Source organism: Aythya marila (assembly GCF_965140915.1).
Source record: "Aythya marila genome assembly, chromosome: 14".
Classification (NCBI taxonomy): Eukaryota; Metazoa; Chordata; class Aves; order Anseriformes; family Anatidae; genus Aythya; species Aythya marila.
Genome location: NC_139055.1, coordinates 13,908,314 through 13,928,905, shown reverse-complemented (window position 1 = coordinate 13,928,905; position 20,592 = coordinate 13,908,314).

Sequence of the window (20,592 nt, the reverse complement as noted above, 5' to 3'; positions counted from 1 at the left end):
ATGTGAAATGCTCTGTGAAATGTCATGATCAAGCTGATTTCCTATTCTGCATATCGTTTCTACCCCCCTTCAGTTCTGCCTTCTCCCTAGTCAAACAGCATATTTGAACTGCCCAGCCCCAACCCAAACCTCACCTCCAATCTGTTTCTCCATCTTCCCTTCTACATCTTAACTTCTCTCTCCACACAAGTTCTTGCAAAATATTTTCGAGAGCTTACACACCAACTGTGACTTGATGTCTCTCCCTGTGGCTTGTTTTTCCCTTTCTTCTCCTCCTACAGCAATCTTTCCTCCTTTTCCCAGTAGATATGCCCTGCTATGTTGTACAAATTCCTTCTTATCAGCCAGCCCTACAGCATGAGGCCTTTTTGCCCACTCTAGTTGAGCTCATAGTCAAGTTGTATCACAATTACCAAACCCTTTTTCTAATTCTTAGATCTGTCTCTGGTTGGAACATCTGCGTTGCTTGAAAAAGCAGTTTTCTAGCAAGACACTTTCACCATGTCTCTGTCAGTTGCTGAGTAATTTCCCTGGTTCCTCCTTCTCATGGCAAAGCCCCAGGGTCAGGATTCCTGTCATCCATGACCACCCGCCATCAGCTTCCTTCCCTCTCTAACAACTCGTGAAAGTCTGTGGTTTTGTGATTTATCTCTGTGAATATGTAGTATCAAAGACGTGAGTCTGATGTCACAGAGGGAACCGGGGAGCACATCTATGAATAACAAGGTTGTAACTTTATTAGTGAGCTTTGCTGGGCTTGTTAAGGGATCAAGGCCTGTTCTTTTGAAAAGCTAAGTGCGTGCTGCTGTGTGTGCATTTAGGGGTTGAAGCCAGGGATGAGCTAAATATAGGTGCATATATTTCCCCTAGATATCCCTGAAGATCTTTATCTAGAACTGTTTCTTCCTCTTTTAAATTTAAATTATATATCAAGTACCTGCCAGTCATTTGGCACATTCCTAATTGAAACAGGGAAGACTTGTTTTTCCAGACACTTTTTCAAGACTCATCTCTTTAAAAGCCAGAACTAGTTTAGTTTAGAAGTCAAGTCGAATGTTAGGAACAAATTATTGGAGCCTAACTAGCAATCTGTGTCATATTCTCTCACTGAGATAGCTAATTACTGATAAATACAAAGCTGTAAATTTGATGCTCCCTTCCAATCACATTTTCCTTAGTAAGTAGGTGCCAATCATCCAGCAATCTCCCTGCCGTGGCCATTCATTTGCAACAAATGGTCTCAAGCTGAGTTGAAGCCTTTGTCTCTAGGAAACTATCAGAGCTCCAGACAAGTTAATGCAATTTGGATTTGCCATAAGTGAAAAATAAAACCTCGGACTCATTTTTGTGATGACGTCATTTCACTTATAGGAAATACAGCACAGTCACAAACGCACAGCATACAAAGAAAAACGTGGAGGACTGTGCAAGCTCATCCAGAAAGGCACGCTGTTCCTTCTGAGGAGTTGAAAACCATGTTCTTAAAAGATCTGCTCGTTACTTAACCGCGCTTAAGAGTTTTGCAGCGTGTAGGGACTTGCCTAGAGCTGCTCCCTTCCAACATTTTCAACTGCTGAACCTGGAAAGAAGGTGTATGCATGCTGCGTGCGCGTGTGTCTGCTAGGACTGGGGAGCAGGAAAAGTCACATAGAATTCAGAGTGGAATAAGACAGCAGGATAAAACAGCAACAAAAATACAGTGTTGTTCCATGAGCAGGCGAATTAATGAAGCCGATCGCTTTGTATCTGGGCTAATTGACTTTTTAATTCAATTGTACTGAAATGGCAGTGTGAACTCATCTCTTATAAGACATCAGAGAACCCACAAGGCAGAGACGTTATGAACTGCACAACCACAAGAAAAGCCAGAGCTGGAGCACATGCCTTCTTGGGCACCAGCAATTCAATATGGGAGGATAACCTTGAGCAAGGAGTGGGTTTTCTGGCATTTAACAAGATGCAAACTTTCTTCTTAATCTCTCCTGGAATGTCCTTAACCTGACTGTTGCCTGTAGATTTCCTGACATCTAAGAAGGGCTTCGCTCAGGTTGCTGTTTTTTTTTTCCTCTGTGGGGTTTTTACTCCTCTGTCCAGCTAATTATTTTGCAAAACCTGTTGTGACCTCATATTTCTGAGAGCTTTGCTCTCAATTACAAGTTGGGCTGAAGGCAATCAATGGCTTCAGCAGTTATTATGAAGGATGGAGAGTTACTACACACACAGGGCACGAGGCAGAAGCCTCATTTCCTCTGGAAATAATCTGAAAAAGTGAAAGGCACAGCCAAAATTTAGGGAGAATATTCCAGTAGACATCACTATCAGCTCTTGAAGTCTTATAGTTTCTTTTTGCAGCAGGCCCCATGCCCAAAGCCCTAACGTTAGCACACAGAGACCTTTGTGCCCCCTGCCAGCACCTGCCTGTGCTCTGAGATGTCCAATTTCATCACCTCGACTACTGCGTATGTATCTGCCTGGACAATTTCTGTACCAGAGGAAATCCTGTCGCTATTTGTGCAGCTCTGCACAAGCCCACGTTTGCAGATGGAGCAGCAGAATTTCGTAAAACGCATGCTGATATTTTTGCTCTCTTGATGTGCTCAAGGTCCCTCCAGCTTGTCCACATGTTAACTAGCACCTGGAATACAAGCTCAGCTATCAGACTGCCTCTTATTTGTCTCAAAAAGTGGTGTGGCCCATTAAATCAAGGTTTCTCCAGCACCTTGATTCTGCCCACTGCCTCATAACAGATGGAGATGGCCTTGCAGATCCCCTTCTCTTTTTCCACATACCAACCTTCAGCTCTAGCAGCTTCATTTTTGTTTGGATCTAGAGCTTACAAGGACAGCTTCTAACGATGACAGAATGATAGCTGTTAGTGTATAGATCATTTTGCTTATGGGCAGAAAGTGGAATCACTTACACCACATTCACAGTGCAGAACCATGCAGAAATGGGAGTGGGCCATTTCCAAAAGCTGTTGTGAAGCTCAGCAGGAAAATGGGGTGCATTGCTCTGAAATGGGGCAAACGCAATGAGCTCCAGCCTTGACTCAGGGAAAGCCCTGTTGGGATCTCCCCTGACAGATGTCCTTAACAAACTAACAGAAACACGGCAGCTTTCTGTGACTCTTGCAGCATGGGAAAAGCTGCATATAAAGTGGAAATGGAATAAAATCAATCTATTGGCACTTAAAATCCCAGAGGGAGGTGGGAGCTGGGCAGCCAGGCAGGAGCAGCGCGGACAGGCTCAGGGGTACTTGCAAAGATGTTCAAGGATTTCCATGTCAGAACCAGGTGAAATTTGTGACATATTTTTCTGGTAGATCAGGAGAAACATTTTGCCTGTTCCTCTGAGCTGTGCTGTCCCATGTCCTTGTGCTGCCAGTGCACAATCTGTGGGACTCATGGGCAAGGGCCATACCTGCTTCGGGGCTGCAAGCACTGGACACTTAAATACCCTCACCTAGCCCTGCTCCATCATCTCACGGGATCTGATACTTCTAATCCTGCTTCTTGCCCAAGTATGAAGGGTCTTTGCACCTCTCTTGCATGGCTCCCCTGGGCACGGTGCCCTCCAGGAGCTGGGTGCACATGGGGGGCAGATGTGCTGGAGAAAGCACCTCACTGGGACGGAGCAAGGCAGGGGAGGCAAGCTCCTGACTGGGGGAAATACCAGAGCATCATTAGGTGGTGATTCAGCCTCCTCTCCTAATCACCAGGCGAGGATCAGAGAGCCTCGAGGGGCTTCGCCCTCAGCCCTGTAGATGCAAACTCCCCGCAGAGCCAGTAAACACTCGTGTATCTCTAATCACAGCCCGAGCGCGCGTCTAAATTTAACATCCAAATTGGGCTCCTCTGTCAGAGACATGCCCCAATCTGTTGGCTTGAAACGAGGGAACAAACACGGCGCCGAGGTTCAAAGCCTGTGCGTGGGGTGGCCGCGGGGACGGGCGCTGCGGGGGGCTCGGTGCAGGGCACGGCTCCGCCGGCCGGGGCGAGCGGCCGGGGTTGGGGCACGGACCCCGGGGGCCCCAGGGCATGGGGCTGCCATGTTTTTTGGCTGTACCACAGCCCAACGCTGCAGCCTGCCAGGAAGCAGGTGTGGCCCCGGCCCCACCTTCTGATTCCCTTCAAGAGGAGCATTTAAAAGCAATCAAAACCCCAAACACAAAACAAGACGAATGCACGAAGAGCAGCATTCCCCTCGCTGGCTGCGGTGGGGGCTTGGCCTGAAGTTTTGGGATCAGAAGAGCAGAGAAAAGTCATAATTTTGATGGGAAAATAAGAACAGCTCTTTCCCTTCAGCTCTTTTCTCAGCATGCATCCCAAACTCTTTCTCTCCTTATCTCTCTTTCTCTCTCTCTTTTTGCTTTTTCTTTCCATTCCTTCCTTTGTTTCTCCATTAACAAAACAACCTCCCACCTGGCGTAAATACCAACCCAAACCATCCCTGAGCACACCAACACCTTGGAGGCTCCCAGCACTAGAGCTGGGGGAGAAGGGAGCTGTGTCTGGTTGTTCTAATAACCAGCAGTGGGGCAGCTCAGGGGTGGGTCTGAAATTTGGTGGTCATGGGGGAATAGAGGGAGAGTGCAGGAAGCAAGTTCTATAAGATTTTGGGATGAGGATTTGGGAAAGTGAGTGGAAGTTTGGACTCTGTCTTCTCCTGCATTGGTGGTAACGGAGCAGAAGGGGCTCAGCCATGGTCAGGGCAATCTCCTCATGGCCACCTTTTGAGTAGGGTCAATCAGAAAGCAGTCCGTGGGGTTTTTCACGTTTGAAAGTCACCGACTGAAAACTCCGCTTGTTGTGCAGGTGCTGGGCTGTCTGTGAGACGTTCCGATTCCCAGCAGTAAAATAACCCGTGTACACATTGCTCAGGGGCTGGTGCTTGATAATGCTTGTCCTTTCCTCATTGCAGCAACGCTGTCGGGATCAGGTCCTCCTGTTCTTGGTGCCTCGCTCAGCTTCTGAGTTTCCCATTGGCATCTAACAAAGCCAGGCCTGTGGGGTTTGCATTCTGCGGGGAGCTGGGTATTTTCTGAACTGTTTCTCTTGGACTTCGCAAAACAAACAAACTGATCCCTTCCCAAGCCATGGCACGGAGCCGTTCCCATGTTCTCGGCAGCATTTCTCTCAGTGGGGTGCTGAGCCCAGGCTAGCGGCAGGCACTGTCCTTAGGGCTCTGGATTTGGTTGCGCTGAGCTTGGTTTTGCAGTGAAGCAGAAGAAACGCATCCTGGAGGTACGACGCAGGGCCAGAAAACTAATGTGAATTGTCCCTGAAGTTATGGTGCTCCCTTCCTCAGTTTATCTCAGGGTTTTCCAGTGCCTGTGGATGGTTTTGGAAGAGCTGGTGTTGGCAGGACAGTTCTGCAGCAGCCTGCTCGGGGACTGCACTTGTGTGGGCACAGCTTTTTGCTGGACTTGCAGATTTCACTAGGGCACAGCCAAGCTGTTTCTTCCCCATCTCACCTTTCCAATCTCCAAATAGCTTGGATAGACCTTTGGAAATTGTTTCCAGTTTTCTAAACAGCCTGGAGTGAGGCAGCTGATCATTTAAAACCTGGTGCAGGTGCTTCCAACCCAGGGCTACATCACGATGGAGCAGCGGCTCTCGCTTGGACTGCCAGATTCACACAGGACTCCAGAGCAGGATGGATGCAGCCTTACAAGCACCACAGAGATGCTCACCCCATCACCTACCTGCTGGACCAGGCAAGCGCATTAACCCTGGGGAGCTCAGGTACCACGGGGAGCTTGGGCGAGCAGCCTCCCAGGGGTGTTGGAGGAATGGAAACTCTGGAGGGAGTTGTGGGGAAGCCAGTGAGTCACTGAGCTGGGTGGCGTGGTCCGGGCCCCAGGCTGGTGCTGGGACAGCCCTTTGTCTGGTCGGGCTGCTGGCTGCAGGGTGGGCACACGCTGCTTCACTCCGAGGTGCTGTGGCACTGCTGGGGTCTGCTCTGCCTTGGCCAGTGAGGGATCCCACCAGGACCATGATCAGGGCTGGCAGCAGAGCACAGTGGGGTGCTTGGTCCCAAGGTCTGTCTGTCCCCCCAGCTGGTGGTCACCCCCGGTCGGATTCTGGGCTCCAGGCTGGCTGTAAGGGACCTTCCTCCACGGTGCCTCCCCCAACCAGCTCACCCCTTCCTCCTGGGGACCCATTGCCCCATCCTGGTGTCTTTGTACGTGTCCTGATGCTCTGCCTGCTGCCCTGGTTTGCTCTTTCACCAAAGCAAGCAGGTCCTACACGTCTTCACCTCCAAGCCATCTTCTGTCACGTGCAAGGGAACACCTTGCACATAAAGCCAAAGGCTTTCTCCTGTCCCCTTTCCACCCACAGTGTGTGCTTTCCAGCCAGTGCTCCGTGAGGATGCCAGGGAGCCTGGCTTCGGCGTGTCACATAGCTGAGGTTTCTGTCACTGTTGTGAGCCTCCAGGAGCTCGTCTGCGAGGCGCAGGGAACTTGAACAGGCTTGAGCTTCCCACACAGCTATAAGGGTCAGCGATCTTTATCTGTCTTGGCATTGCGACATCGCTCCAGAGCAAGAGTCAATCGCACAGCTCCGGAGCCATGGAGCGCTCAGGGGGGGTCTGAGCCCAGGCTCGGCAGCTCGGCCACCCCACAACACCCAGCCCTTGCCAAGGGCCAGCATTACTTTGCCACCAGCTCCTGTCCCACAGGGAGTGTGATACCAGGGGGCTGACTTGTGCCATGGGCAGGGGGAAGCACCCTTATGCAGTATCCCTAACCCCCTTCCACTCTCCCTGCCTGTCCCTTGCTGATCACCCCATCTTCCCCAGCTCCCCACAGCAGGGATAAGTCCTACCCATGGTCCAGAAGCTGCCATCGCACAGACAACCAAGGAGCTGTCGGTTTGGAGGTGACCATCTCCTTGACCAAGGACAGCAGCTGGGGCAGCCAGGAGCCGGGCAGGACACAGCAGATCCCGCTGGTGGATCTGATGGGGACTGGCTACCTGCTGGCCATAAAACAGAGCAGCACCGGGGGGCTGGATGAGGGCAGGGCTGGAGGGAAGGGAGCTGGGTGGGAGCTGCTCGGCAGGCAGGCTGCGAGGGGCCGGGCAGCGGGGAGCAGCAGCCCAGGCGTGTTGGCACAGGAGGCAGCCGCAGCCTCCAGGTACTCGCGTGAGCGTGCCCTGACCCTGCTGCTGCCGGGGCCGCTCTCAGGGAGCCGGTTCCCACGGAGGTTGTCAGTGCACGGGGCCACAAACCTCGGGCACTGCAACCCCACCGGCCCGGAGACTGTGCCGTGACCGTCAGCACAGGCTGCGAGAGCCCACGAGGGATCCCGGGCTTGCTCTTGATTGCTAACTCCTGCCAAAAGCCACAGGGAGCCTTTCACATTGTCCTCATGCCTGGGATGCGAATCATCCTGCGCTGATAATAGTTCCCCTGTTGTCAGACCACTGAGGGAAGCTGCTGCGTGAGACCACACTGTCAGTTCTCCCTGCTATTTTCCAGATCCACCGGCCAGTTTCGGCCAAATTTAACCAGATAGGTAAAGACTTGAAAGGCATTAGGTTTGCACAAGCTTGTGAAAATCAGCAGGAGAGAGGAGAGAAATCCAAATTAGGACTCCCAGCTGGAAGAAAAGGCTCTAATGTGAGCCCAACCCAATTATTAGACATCAGAGAATCCACACAAGAGTGAGTGCCGCGGGCAACCCAGCTTCATGAATCCTGCTGCTCACAAAACAGCTGTTTATTTAGGTGCTGCAAAGCCTGTGAGATCCCTGTTGGGATCCCAGCACACAGCCCCCATCCGACCCCCCAGAGATGTGAATCCGAGCTGGGCTCTGCTCCCCCCAAGCCGTGTTTGAAGGGGCTCCAGCCCCGAGCTCTTGGACCCTGGGGGACCTCATCCATGCCTTAACCCACCCTGGTGTTTGCAGCGAGGACATCACCTGAGTGCTGGCAGTCCTCTGATGCCCTTCCCCATGGTTCCCTCTGGGGAAGGCACTCACGTTCCTCTGTTATTGGCAAAATTTTTGGGGGAAGGAGTCTGAGAGCATCCTGGCGTGAAGATTTGGCCAAAGGAGCACGTGCCCGTATGGATGCAGGTCAGGAGCCCAGCGCCCAGCAGGACGGACTGCTCGGCTCCACTCTGCCCTGCAGCCTCCGTGCCTCCTTCCTTGCCTCTTTCTCTCCTCCCAGGCAATTCTCATCCAGCCGCAGACCTGTCCTTGCTCTAGTAGGAATATCTGCTCTTCCCCCTGCCCAGCACCCCGCTGGTCTTTCCCTTCTGGTGCCCGAAGGAGAGCAGGGAGAGCAGCTTTCCGCTCTGCCTGCAGCATCCTTGCCCGCTGCCATCTGTCTGCCTTGCTCCTTGCTGCCCCTCTCGCGTGTTCAGAGGCAGCCTAAGGACACCGAGGACACGATGAATGAGTTGGTCAGGGCACGATCTTCACTTGTAAAAGGACACAGGTAGCTGTGCCACAGAATTTCCCTGAAGCAGACTTTTACTGGGCGCAACGAGGTCCCCCCAAGCCCATAAACCCCCTTCGGCTCCCAGTCCTGCCCGCAGCAGCCCACCCGATTTGCTGCTGCTTTCTGTACCCACAGTCCCAATGCACCGGAGCCATACAAGCTGCTGCAAAGCCCAGTGCCTGGGGAGCTTGGGGATTCAGCCGAGGAAGGATTAACCCCCCAGACAGGCATGTTTGCCCAGGCTGGTCTCCTTGCCGCAGCGTGTCCTTGTCAGCTCTCCTTGCTCTCCCTCCCACTCCGGACCGTCTGCTGGAAACACCTTTCTGAAAGATCTGGGCATTGCAACACCTCTGCGAGCAGGCAGCTGTGACCGACACAGCAGCACCTGTGACAGTGCCTGGTGCCAGCCTGCACACGCAGGGCAGCGTCCTGGTCAGCCTGAGCCCAAGGAGTCTGTTCACAGCATAACCAGCACGTCCCGGGCTGCCTGAGTCACGGCACCTTCCCAAAGCTCAGCCTGGGATCAGTCCTACGGAGCTCCACAAGGAGGAAAGTGCAAGTAGCCACTGGAGCTGTTCTTGGGCTGCCGTGTTTAACAGCCTCCCCTGCACCCATCCACCCCAAACGGATCGAAACCTTGTCTGAAGCCGAGTATGCTTTTGGCCTCTGCAATATCCTGTGGCAACGCGTTCCAGAATTTAATTATGCCCTCTGTATGAAAAAAAAAATAAATAATAATACTTCCTTTGGTTTATTTCAAACCTGCTGCTCATTCATTTCTGAGCTACTAACCTTCCTAACAGCCCTTGCAGCCTGCCCCTCCCTGGAGCTCCTTCTTCCAAGAATTAGGAAAGAAAGTTTCTTTGCTAATAAACCAGCACCTGCCCCATTGCCAAGGAAAGAACTGTGGCTGAGAGGAAAATCGCTTGCTCAGCAAATCAGCTTGCTAATAGACAATGGAGCATCAGTGTTGCCAACCCAGAGGCAAAAAAAATAATAAAAAAGGAGGGTATTTAATCCTCTTATGCTCATGCATGATACAGGAGAGAGGCCACTGCTCGAGGTACAGCTGCACTCGCACCCTCCACACGTGGCAAAGCACAAAGAGAGGAGCACGGAGCAGGGAATGCCACTTGTGCAGCGCGGAGGTAGCTGCAAGAATCCTCTAGGACTTGCCTTGGAGCAGTTGGCAGGAGCGTAGGATGCAAAACGCATTAGTTTCTAACAGATGTTTGATTCCAGGTGTTACGCCTCCTTTGAACTCTCCCTTCACGTATGAGTGATGCTTGTTTGTTTGGAGGGCTGGGAGACGCGCTGCCTTCCGCGAGCGTTCGGGTTTGAAATGGGCTCGCGGCGCAGGCTGCAGCAGGGGAGCGGCTGCCCTCAGAGGGCAGAGGGGCAGAGGCTGAGCCCACCCGGCGGGGTTAGAAGCCTGCTCAGTCCCTGGGGAACCCCAGCACTTATCAGACAGGCGGATGTCCCTGAACCGGTGCCGATAAGGAGAGGTGCGCTGCGTATTAGCAGGCGATAAGGGTGCACAATACAAAGCCCGGTGCTTTTTGCCTCCCCGAATACCGAGACAGCCCAGCCTTCCTCAGGAGCCTGATACAGCCTGTTTGCTTTCCAGCCCCGAGGCTCCGATAACCTCCTGGCTCTCTGGAGCTGGCAGCCCGCGGCGCCTCGCCAGCTCCTGCCATGTCCCGTGCCCCTCTCTGCCCCGGGGCGGAGGACTCAGCGGGCTCCCTGCCATCCCGCAGCCCGAGCACGCCGAGCCCTGCTGGCCTGGGTGAAGCAGGAGCAGGAGCTCTGCAGCCCTGCCAGCCCCCACGCAGCCCCCCAGCTCCAGCCATAAACCAGGAGGACTTTCCATGAACCCTGGAGTGTTTTCAGTTAGCACCAGCTTTTTTAAGAGAGTTTTGTCCGGAGCGAGCCCCATTGTGTGACAGTTGATCTTTGCCCCTCCGCAGCCCTGCACACCACCAAGCCTTCTAATTGCCCTGGGAGGCTGATTAGCTGATAACTGCCATTTGGAAGGGCCCGGTTTGCTCCAAGCCCGGGTCTCCTTCCCTTCATTTTCACCTCTGTTCTGAACATCGCACATGTACAGGAAAAATAACTCCTGTGCGCGTGCCATGGATTGGGACGGGATTTGCTGGAGGGTTTCATCTTGGTTTGCCATCACCTGGTGGTGAAAAGAGCTGCCTTGATGCAAACCTGCACCCACTGGTGTGCGCTCCTGAGTGAGGCAGGGCCCGGGGTGTGCGGGGCTCCCAGGCTCTGCTGCCCAGGACGGGCACCGAGCGCTGGCCGGGGAAACACCAGCACCGCGTCTGCGCTCGGGGATCCTCCAGGATCCTCCTGCTCTGAGCCAGCAGCAGGGTTTTCTCAGCGGGGAGGATGGGGCAGGAGGCTGGTGGGGCACCGCCTGCCCCTCGGTGAGGTTGTGTGGAGCCAAGAGCTGAGCCCACGGCCGGGCGCCATCACGGCTCGTGCAGCAGCACCTCCATCTGCTCCAGCCCCAGCACGCTCCCTGCAGACACCCAGCCCCGTGTGCGCGCCCGGGCGCTTCTCTGCTTGGCCCCTGCTCGCCTGCCCTGCTGCCTTCGCTGCCCTGAGCCCACCTGCCCGCACTGTCTGCGGCGTGCTCAGGTCCCCCAGCTAAGTCCAGTTAAGACCAGATGCAAATTCCATGCAAACAGGGCCAAAGGTTTTCCTAGCTCCATCCATAAGCCCCCACTCTACGGCTTCCAGAAGGGAGGAAAAGATGAAAAAGCTCTCCCTCTGCATCCCGAAGCCTGAATCTTTCGGATGAGGCCGTTTCCAGTGAAAGTTACTCACGTGAAAAAGCAGTTTCACAACTCAATCTCTCCATCCTCCATGCCTTCCTCCATCCACGCTGTACAGACCTCTCCCTGAGTCATTTCGACTTCCCGCAGCAGCGAGCAGCGTGCCTTACCTGTTGGGACAGGAGAGACCTCTCCTGAAGTTTACTGCCTCCCTGCCCTCGCCGCTGAAAATCCCCTCCCGCAGCAGCAGCAGCTCGCTGGCTGCCGGGGGTCCATGGCGCTCGCGACGCGGAGGAGAGGGCTGGGAGAAATTCCTGCGAGAAGGGATTTGGCTGGCTGAAACTCCGGCAGCACAGGTTGGGAGCAGCGAGGGAGAAAGTTGCAGGAGGTGGAACTCCCTCGCTGGAGAGCCAGCCCTTCCGTGACGGGCTGGAGGAGGAGGAGGAGGAGGAGGAGGAGAGGCATCGCTCGCGCCCTCGCTGCAGAAGTGAACTTGTGTGTGTGTGTGCGTGTGTCAGAGCTGGGCAAGCACCCAAGCCTTAGAGCCAAATAATCTCGGAGCTTTCTACTGTTAGATTAACTACCATTGCCATGAAATCCGGGACCTCAACTGCAAGGGAGGTGTGTGTAGGGGGGGGGGGGGGGGAATATGTCAGGTAAATCCCTCCAACACACCTGAAAAACCCGAAGACTGTTTTTAACCAGCTGCCAGGTGGGTGTTGCAAGGAGGGATGGGGAGAAGGGGGTGGGGGAAACCTGAAGCTGCCCTCAGAGCAGCTGCGTGCCGAGAGGCGCTTTGAAGGTTGTTGTTGTTTGTGCTGGGGGAGCCCCCCGAAACCCCAGCTGCCGCCAGAAAGCCTCGGGGTGCTCGGCGCTGTACGGGCAGAGGATGAAAAGGTGGTCCCTGTCCTGAAAAGGCAGGAGGCAGAGAAGAGAGAAGGAGGCAGCGAGGAGACAGCAGCGCAGGGAGACCAAACTTTGCACCGCAGCTTTGGGGGAATTTTCTTGGCAAAAGCAAAATCAGGGAAATTGGGCATTGCTGTCACGTGCCGACCCAGGGAGTGTTTCTCCCTGCATTGGCTGTCCGTGGGTACCTTCAGCCCTCTGTGTGCCAGTCCCCTTCCTTTCCTCTCCTCCTTCCAACCTTGCCAACCCTCAGGAAATGTTGATTTATCCCCTTTAGATTGCAATGGAGTTTGAAGAACTAGAGGTGTGGAGCTCCACACGGGTGATAAAGGTGTAAGTTTATGCAAAGCTTTTTCCCTGTGCTGCTTTTTGAAGAGGAAATGATGAGAAAACTTTTTTTTTTTTAAAAAAAAACAAACAAAAAACAAACAAAATACACCACTGGACAATTTTAACTTAATACAGTCTGAATAGGTCTATAACCACTCCTTCTGAGGCTCTGTGCAGGGGGCAATGATGGAGGTGAACACGGCAGCAGGTAGAGGAGTAGTCCTCCAGCCACACACACAGCTTCAACTGGAACTTGTCTTGGACAAGTGAAGACACTTGTGAGTTCACAAGACACTAGTGACTCAAATCACGGGACACCAATCCATGGGAAAATCCATGTGGTTTAATCAAAATCCAAAAAGATGGGGAGAGCTTGGTGCATGATATTGGACTATTTGGGGTTGTCAGTGAAGGTGAGCCAGAACAATCTGGTAAATTCATCAGAAAATGCATTTTTGAGGGAACCAAAATTACTCAGAATTTTAAACTAAATCTCGTGAATGGATTGGACTGAGAACTGGAGAGGAAGCATCTCCCCAGAGTGTAGATATTTCAGTACATCAGAAATAAAACATTACGAATAAATCAGGATTTTGACAATGACACGGTGTCTCTCTTCACATCGATGGGATGAAAGCTTCACTGTGGCACTCGTTAGCAGAGCAGTTGGACGCAGGAAGCCCCAGCCTGGTGGTCCCACTGCCACAACCATCCCTGCTGCTCGCAGTGAGAAGCCCAGCAGTGAGGGTGTCTTTGAGGGAGAGATGAGGGTTTTACGTGCTCAGCTTGTCCATTTTTCTGGCTGGTTGAGTCAGGTGACTTGCAGAAAACTTGAAGTTTTGTGGATTATGAAAGTGATAGTAGACGTAAGAGCACCTAGAACATGCTAATCTGCTCCTCTTCGTGAAGATGCCCCATGACAATGGGCCCGAGGATCAGTCAGCTGTGGCAGTGGGTGTTGCATTTCGGAGGAATGAAAGGAAAGCTCCTCCATGGAGCTGCGTCTCGCAGCCACGGAAGGCGAGAAAATCAGGTATTGGTGGCTGGATTTCAATGGGGCTGAGGCAGGGCTCAGAACAATGCGCGTATTCTGGTTAGACACACCAAGGTACAAGTGAGCAAACCTCTGGCTTCAGGGCATCAGCTGACTGCTGCAAGAGCCAGCACTTCCCTGCGTGCGGAGCCTTTCACAAGTGGCCGGGTACAGTGCTCCTTGCTCCTGCCTCTGACGGACCTGGGGCATTTGGTCTCATGGAGCAAGCTGAGAGCTATCAGCCTGCAAGGTTGCAAAGGCTGTTCTTCATCAAGGCAGGAGACTATCGTGTCACCCAGCTCTCCTTCGTGCCCTCTTTGCTCTCCCAGGCGGTGACAGAAGCCCTCTTTGAGCCCCTTTTCTTTGCCATGCCTTGCTGCTGTGAGGTTGTATGAGGAAGCTGGTGCTCATGGAGGAGCCACGCATCAGGCAGAGCCTGAGGAATGGTCAGGCAGAAGGTCGGGGTGGCTTTTAGATGGTCCCTTTACAAAGCACCTACGAACACCCAGTGAGTGCAAAAGCCACTGACAGCTCCACCTCATGGCCAGCAGACTGGGAGCACTGGTCTGCCTTTCCACAGCACTGGCAGAGCACGTTAACAGCCTCGTCTGCTGCAGGGGGCTGCAGGGTACCCAGTTCCCCTTCTCCGAGAAGACTGTGCTCCCTGGCTATGCCACAGAGAAACATCAGAAGATGTTATCTCAACAGGTCTAGGTGGAAAAAAAATAGCTAGGCGTTTGGGGGATATAATTCTGACCTGGAGAAGGACTTGGTTGTCCCAAAGCCCATCTACTTTTCTCCAAACATACCAGATAATTTAACAACAACAACAAAAAAATAAATATATATATAGCCTTTCCTAATTAAATCACAACACTGAGCAGCACTCTAGGTTATGGAGCAGAGCAGCTCCTGCTCCTGCAGCAAGGGGCGGGCTGCAGAGCTGCCTGTGGTTGCAAGCAGAGGATCATCCTACCCGGGGGAGCTGTGCCAGAAGGAAAGCAGGAAGAAAGATGGAGCTGAGCATGGTGCCTGGCTTTGCCCTGAGTGCTGCTTCTCACTGCTCAGACAGTAAATCAAATGAGCCAACAAAAACCCAATAAGCTGGTGTCAACATCTCACCTTGCCATGGAGCTGCTGGGAGCTTGCCCTGGCGGATGCCACAGGTCCCTTTCTAGGGCACGGGGGATGCCAGGGCTCCGGCACCTCTCTGGCGAGGACGCTCCTCTCCCCTAATCATGGTGAGAGATTTCATTTCCTGGTTCCTCCTAAGATCTCCCGTTGATAAGGCCAAGCCGTTCAGCTGCGGGTTAGCTGCATGCGAGGCGTTGTGCAGAGGAGCGGCGTGTTCAGGCTAGGTTAGGGAAATCACCACGGGCCTCTCTGGACCGACAAGAAATCCTACAGGGGCCCTGCTGCCAGTGGCTATGCCTGCTGACTGCCCCGGGGACCAGACCTGCTGGCCTCCTGCAGACGTGCCTGCAGGCCCTGCTTCCAGCCTGGTCCCCAGCCCTGTCCCCTGCGTGGCCACCGTGGAATTGGGGGTCAGGGCAGTGCCATGGGGATGTGGCACTGGGGCGCTTCTCCAGATGCTCTTGCCCTCAGAAGGAGGATGCAATCCCCTTTAGCACCCTTGCTTGGGTTTGGCACTTGTTAAACGAGGTGGTCCATTTGGGTCTGAAACGCTCTAGCTATTGTGGTGAGGATGGGCAGCCTTCCTCCTGCTGGGCACTCTGCAAGGTGCTTCCTAGGCTGTCCCAGCTCCCGTTGTTCTTCCACTGGTTTGTCCAGGCCACGTCCAGCTCTACAACAAATGCCTGCTCGCTGGCATGCCGGGATCTGAGGGCCCCCGAGGCAGAGCCGAGCTGCTTCCCGCAGGGACAAACACCTTTTGTTTCCCCTTTGCAGGAGGAGAGCCGCTCTGTGGGTCTGGCCTTTGAGCCTCGGCATCTGCTGTGCTGAAATGCTCTGTGGGTATGTTTGCAGGGGAGCGTGCAGGGACTTGCAAGGGAAGGGGCGATTATCTGCCTGGAACAACAGCAGCTTTTTCCCCAACAAGCGGGAGCGTGTGCGCTGGGGGTGGGGAGGATCCTGCCCTGCGTAGGAATCGGCTGCCTGTGTTTGTGTGTGCTGAAACCTCCTTGACCAGCGCTCATGATAACCTCCATGGAGAGGCTCCTGGGAGTCAGGATGGGTCCCATGGAGCTGCAAACCATGGCATGGCTCCCGGCGGGCTGAGCAGGGCAAGCACTGGCTTGGGGAGAGCAGGAGGGTTGCATCTTTGGATCCTTCAGCCCTCTGTGGTCTGTCCAGGTGCCATCTCTTCCTGCACGTCCCGTGGACAAAATAATATTGTTGTCACCCTTAGCACAGCCAGGGGCACGCTGGCTTGAGCTCTTACTGGACGTCTTGCTCCATTACAAGGGGAAGATTTAAGGGACAGAGATGCCCACTTTCCTGGCTGTGAAAGTCAACCAAAGAGCAGGAGCTGATTAAAGCTCACTTTTCTCTTGGTCTGATTTCTCTCAGTTGGGTGTCTGTGGGACCCCAGACCTGCCAGCTCTCCATGCTGATGATTAAATATGATTTCCTTAGAGCACCTTCAGCTTACCCTCGCCTGAGGTCTGGGAGGAGCCCATTGATGGGTGGGCTTGACTCAGGCCAGCTGGTGGGTGGCCATTCAAACCCATCACCCTTTGTTTTGGAAATAGAGGTTGGTGCAATGCAAAGAAATGTATGAACAGCTTTGATCGGCATCTCCTGGTCTCCATAACATCCAGTGGATGGTTCTGCAAAGACATCTTTGGCTTTTGGGGCTGAAGTCTGCCCATTCCCTGCCCTTACATGCACAGGAGGGCATTGCCACAGAGCTCACGTTGGGATCAGGCCCCCCATTCTCCTTGGGATTGCACAGGGCTATTGAGTGGGACAGATCAAACCCAATGGATTGTGGAAGGTGAAGGTCATGAGGACATTGGCAGTGTTGGACTGGAGTTCAAGTCTCTCCAAGCCTCCTGCGGGGTCACGTCACTTCTGTGCCACGCTCCCCTCGTTGGTTCACCACCAAGGACGACACGCGCTGATTCCTGCGGGTGCTGCTGCCAGATCCCTTGCCCCTTTAAAAGGGATGAAGTCATCTGCCTCCGGAGCCATCTGGCACCACGACAGAGTCAGGAGCTCAGCGCAACAGAAGGCTGGGATGCCAGCCCATGGAGGGGATGTCATCGCTCTGCAAACAGATGGGACCCTGATGGGACGGGGCGAGGTGCTGTGCAAGACCCCAGGAGAAGGCTCGGTGTCGCAGGGGAGGCGATGAAGACCCGGGGGCAGAGAGCAGGGGGCATTGCCATCCCACTCCCACCATCCGAGCTGAACGGAGCCTCGGCTCTGGGCACCGTCCTCCTGCGAGGGCACGGGCTGGAAAGTCGCTTTTGTCATGGGATGAGCTACGGAGTCAACGTGCCCCCCTCCTCCCCGTCCATCCATCCGCCTGTACCGAGCAGGCATTAGCTCATCTCCAGCCCGTGGGCCCGCACCGCCTGCCGGGTGGCTGAGCTCATCCTTGGCTGCGGCGGCGGCGGCCGAGCCCGAGCGGCGTGTGGCTGCATGGAGAGGAGCCCGCGAGGTGAGGGAAGTGACCTCAGGCAAACCTGCCCACCGGGCACAGCGGGGGGCTCCGTCAGAGCACACGGCATGGTGAGGAGATGTGCTTCTGTTGGTGTGCCCGGGGAACGGCCTCTCAACTCCAGGCCCCGCAGGAGGTTTCTCTCTCCGCTGCTGAGATAGCATCGCTGGCCACGCGCTCCCGGAGCGCCTACACAACCAGTGTCTCTTGTGCCACGGATCCCTCAGCCCTCCTAACCTCTTGTGAAGGTGCTGATGTTCTTCACAGGGCTTCACAGGTCATGGTGCTGCCCAGCAGGAGCCTACCAGGCCACCAGAAATCTTTCTGAAGCTCCTACGCTGCAGCCCCTTCTCGCCAGCACACACAGCAAGGCATGGTGGCCCCCGGCCCAGGCAGGGCCCCAAAGACTTTTCCTCGTGCTCCTCTTGCTCAGGAAGGAGCTGGGACTCTGGTGAGGGGAATATATGCATCAAATCCCTTTCCATCTTCCTGCCTGAGAAAGCAGGCTTCAGTCTGGGGTTGGTGCAGGAGAAAGAGGAGGAGGTGGTGGCGGTGAAGAACAGAGGGGAGAAGGTGGGAAATGGCTAGGTCTTTGCTGTGGGTGGGGAAGGAGGACAGAGAATTAATTTATTTGGACAGTAGAGCAGGGATGAGAGGTTAAATTGCAGGCCCATAAGTTCAGGAGTCCATCCAAAGGCAATGGGCCTCAGGACATGTCTATCTCCCCTTATTGCCCCCACACAAGTAGCTTGGGATGCTTAAAGTTTAGTCCAGTGCACTGGGTTGTGTGTCAGGGATCGCAAAGGTGCTGGGAGGTCAGTCAGGGGGCTGCCTGCCCGGTCTTGCTTCACTCAGAGGTCTCCATTCTGCCTGACTTAAGCAGAAAATCCTTTTAAAGTGGAGTTCCATTTTCTAGTAGCGAGATAGCTTTTTTTTTTTTTTTTTTTTTTTTTTTTTTCCTGGTCTGGACCACCAAGTCTTTGCCCAGGGAAACACCATTCCTCTCCTGCTTTGTATTGCCTTAGGAAAAATTTCCTGTTCTACTTCAGCCCTTTGTCTAGAACCTCTTTGTCTTTTGCATATCAGGCGGTTAATGTCCCTCTATTAACCCGCTCCCCAGACTTTCCTGTCCCCTTTCAGATCCTCGCTGCCTACCACGTCTCCTCTGGCTGGGTGCTGAGCCCCGATGCCCATTCATGCCTGGAGAAAGCCAGCCTGGAGCTTCCGTGCTCCTAGGGCATTATAAAGAGGTGCCATTGTGCAACGGAGCCTTGTACCAAGAATACAATCCGCAGGATGATTATCTTGATACCATCCTCACTGAACCAGGGGAGCCTGAGCCAAAAGAAAAATTTAGAGCTAAACAGCTCTTGTTTACAGGAAGCCGGAGCACAGTGTCTGGGCTTGTACCAGTGCAGCAGGAGATGTTGCTATTGTCTCAGACAGCAAAATATTTTGCTGGTATTGATGGATGGTGTGTCCCTGAGATTTCCCAGGGATGCTGTGGGAGCAATTGCCCTTATTTCTGAAGCATCTTGCACAGCAGCCTAAGGGGAGAAGTGTTTGCTTTGGCTGAACAGGACAATCAAGCAAGGGTCACCAGCTTTATTGACTGTTATGTTTGGCCATGATCACTGCAGGCTTTGCAACCTTTACAGCCCTTTTTGTGTTGTTACAGAGAAAGGTAGGGTCTCAGCTGTGTTGTAAAGCATGGTGGCCACTAACAGGCCTGGGACCAGTAGCCCAAACCTCTGTAAATTGATCCTACTGAACAAACCCACTCTCCAAACTCCCACCGATTTCCCACAGGCTATCAAAGGAAAGGAGAGAAACTTCTCTCCCAGCAGCAAAGCTACTTTTCTGTGGGTGTTATCGCCTTCCATCTGAGTTTACAAAACTGTGGTCCTACAGGCAAAAAGCTGGGAGGCTGCCGTGGAGAAACGGGGAAAGAGCATCATCTCCAAGGCTTCTCCTGCTCTGGGTCAAGACCATACCTGAGAAGGAAGAGCAAAAGGGCTGCCTGATCCCCAGATGTGGGGGAGGCCTTGCCCACATCTGGCAGGGAGCGTTTCGCAATGGGAACAGCTTAACAGCTTTCCCCAGCCCTCGGCACACAGCTGGGGGCGGCTGTTGTGCCCACAAACAGGCCGGTGCAGTTCCCGTGGAGGCAGAAGGTCTTCTGGGCCAGCTCGATGGGTCGGAGGATGTCTACCGAGACCTTTTGGTGACAGGAAATGCAATTGGGTCAAAAGGAGAAAGTTAAAAGGAGTGAAAAGTGAGAAAAATGCAGATCGTGGAGGCATTGCCCCAGCCCAAACAGTGATTCGTGGTGCTGAGGGATACCAGGAGCCCTTGGGAGCTATGTGTGAGACTTTCTCTGCCTTTAAATGCTTTGCCCAGGCATTCAGAGAAACATCCCCATGGTTTCCTCTTGGACTTGTGCTGATGGGTTTCAGCAGTGATGAGCTTCTTCCCATCACTGCTGAGGGGCTGAGGACATCTGTGGGGCTGGCGGGTTTCTTGGTGAAGAATGAAACGCTTGGGATGAGAGCAGGAGGACCAGGGCATGTCCAACTGTTGACTTGGCCCACAGCTTCTCCCAGTTGTTGGACATCTCCCACTGCCTGCATCCTCTGAAGGATGAGGCAGGATTGGTTAATCTTGTATTCACAGGAGGGAAAACTGAGGCATACGGATGTCTGTCTGTACTTATAAAGATGTTAAATCAAACAGGGATTATGTGGGTGAGGGGGATCAGAGGGCTGGGGAAGGGTTGGTGGGACCAGAAGATACAGGCCACAAAATGGCCGCCTTGGGAAGGCGAGCCTGCCAAGCAAGAAGAGCGTCCCTTCAGCATCCCCCCTAAACATGGCTCTCCTGGATTGCCCTGTAGCTGCAAAAGATGTGTACAATCCAAGCATGGAGAGCTGGATGAAGGCAATGGATATCTCTTCTTTGCTTGTAGCACCAGGAAGGTGGCTCTGAGAGGGCTGCAGGGCAGCCCCAGCACCTCAGGGCTTTGTTTGTGATGCAGACCCTGCCTCAGGAATTACCTTCCCAATTCGCCTGGAAAAGGGGTTTCTCCATTTTCCACTATCACACAACTCTCCACCACTGATGTTGGTTTGGGGCTTTTGCTCTGAAGCAGCTCTAAGTCTCCACCCCCACCTCCTCCCCCTGTCTCGTGCAGTTTGGGTAGAGCTCGAGCAAGAGGAAGGGTCGACCTTCATTAGAATAAAGACGAAGGCAGCCTGCCAGAAAGATAAACAGAAAAAGGGCTGGGTGAGAGGTGTGGAGAATCCCCGAAGCTGAGGGGCTTTGCATTTATTATCATATTAAGTGCCTCAACACCCAAAATACCCAGCTCCATTTTAATGCGCGTTCTCTTTAAAAAAAAAAAAATGTGTTTAATTGCTCCACTTAATTCATTAAAGGATTACAGTGAAGACGAAAGGAAAAAAAAAG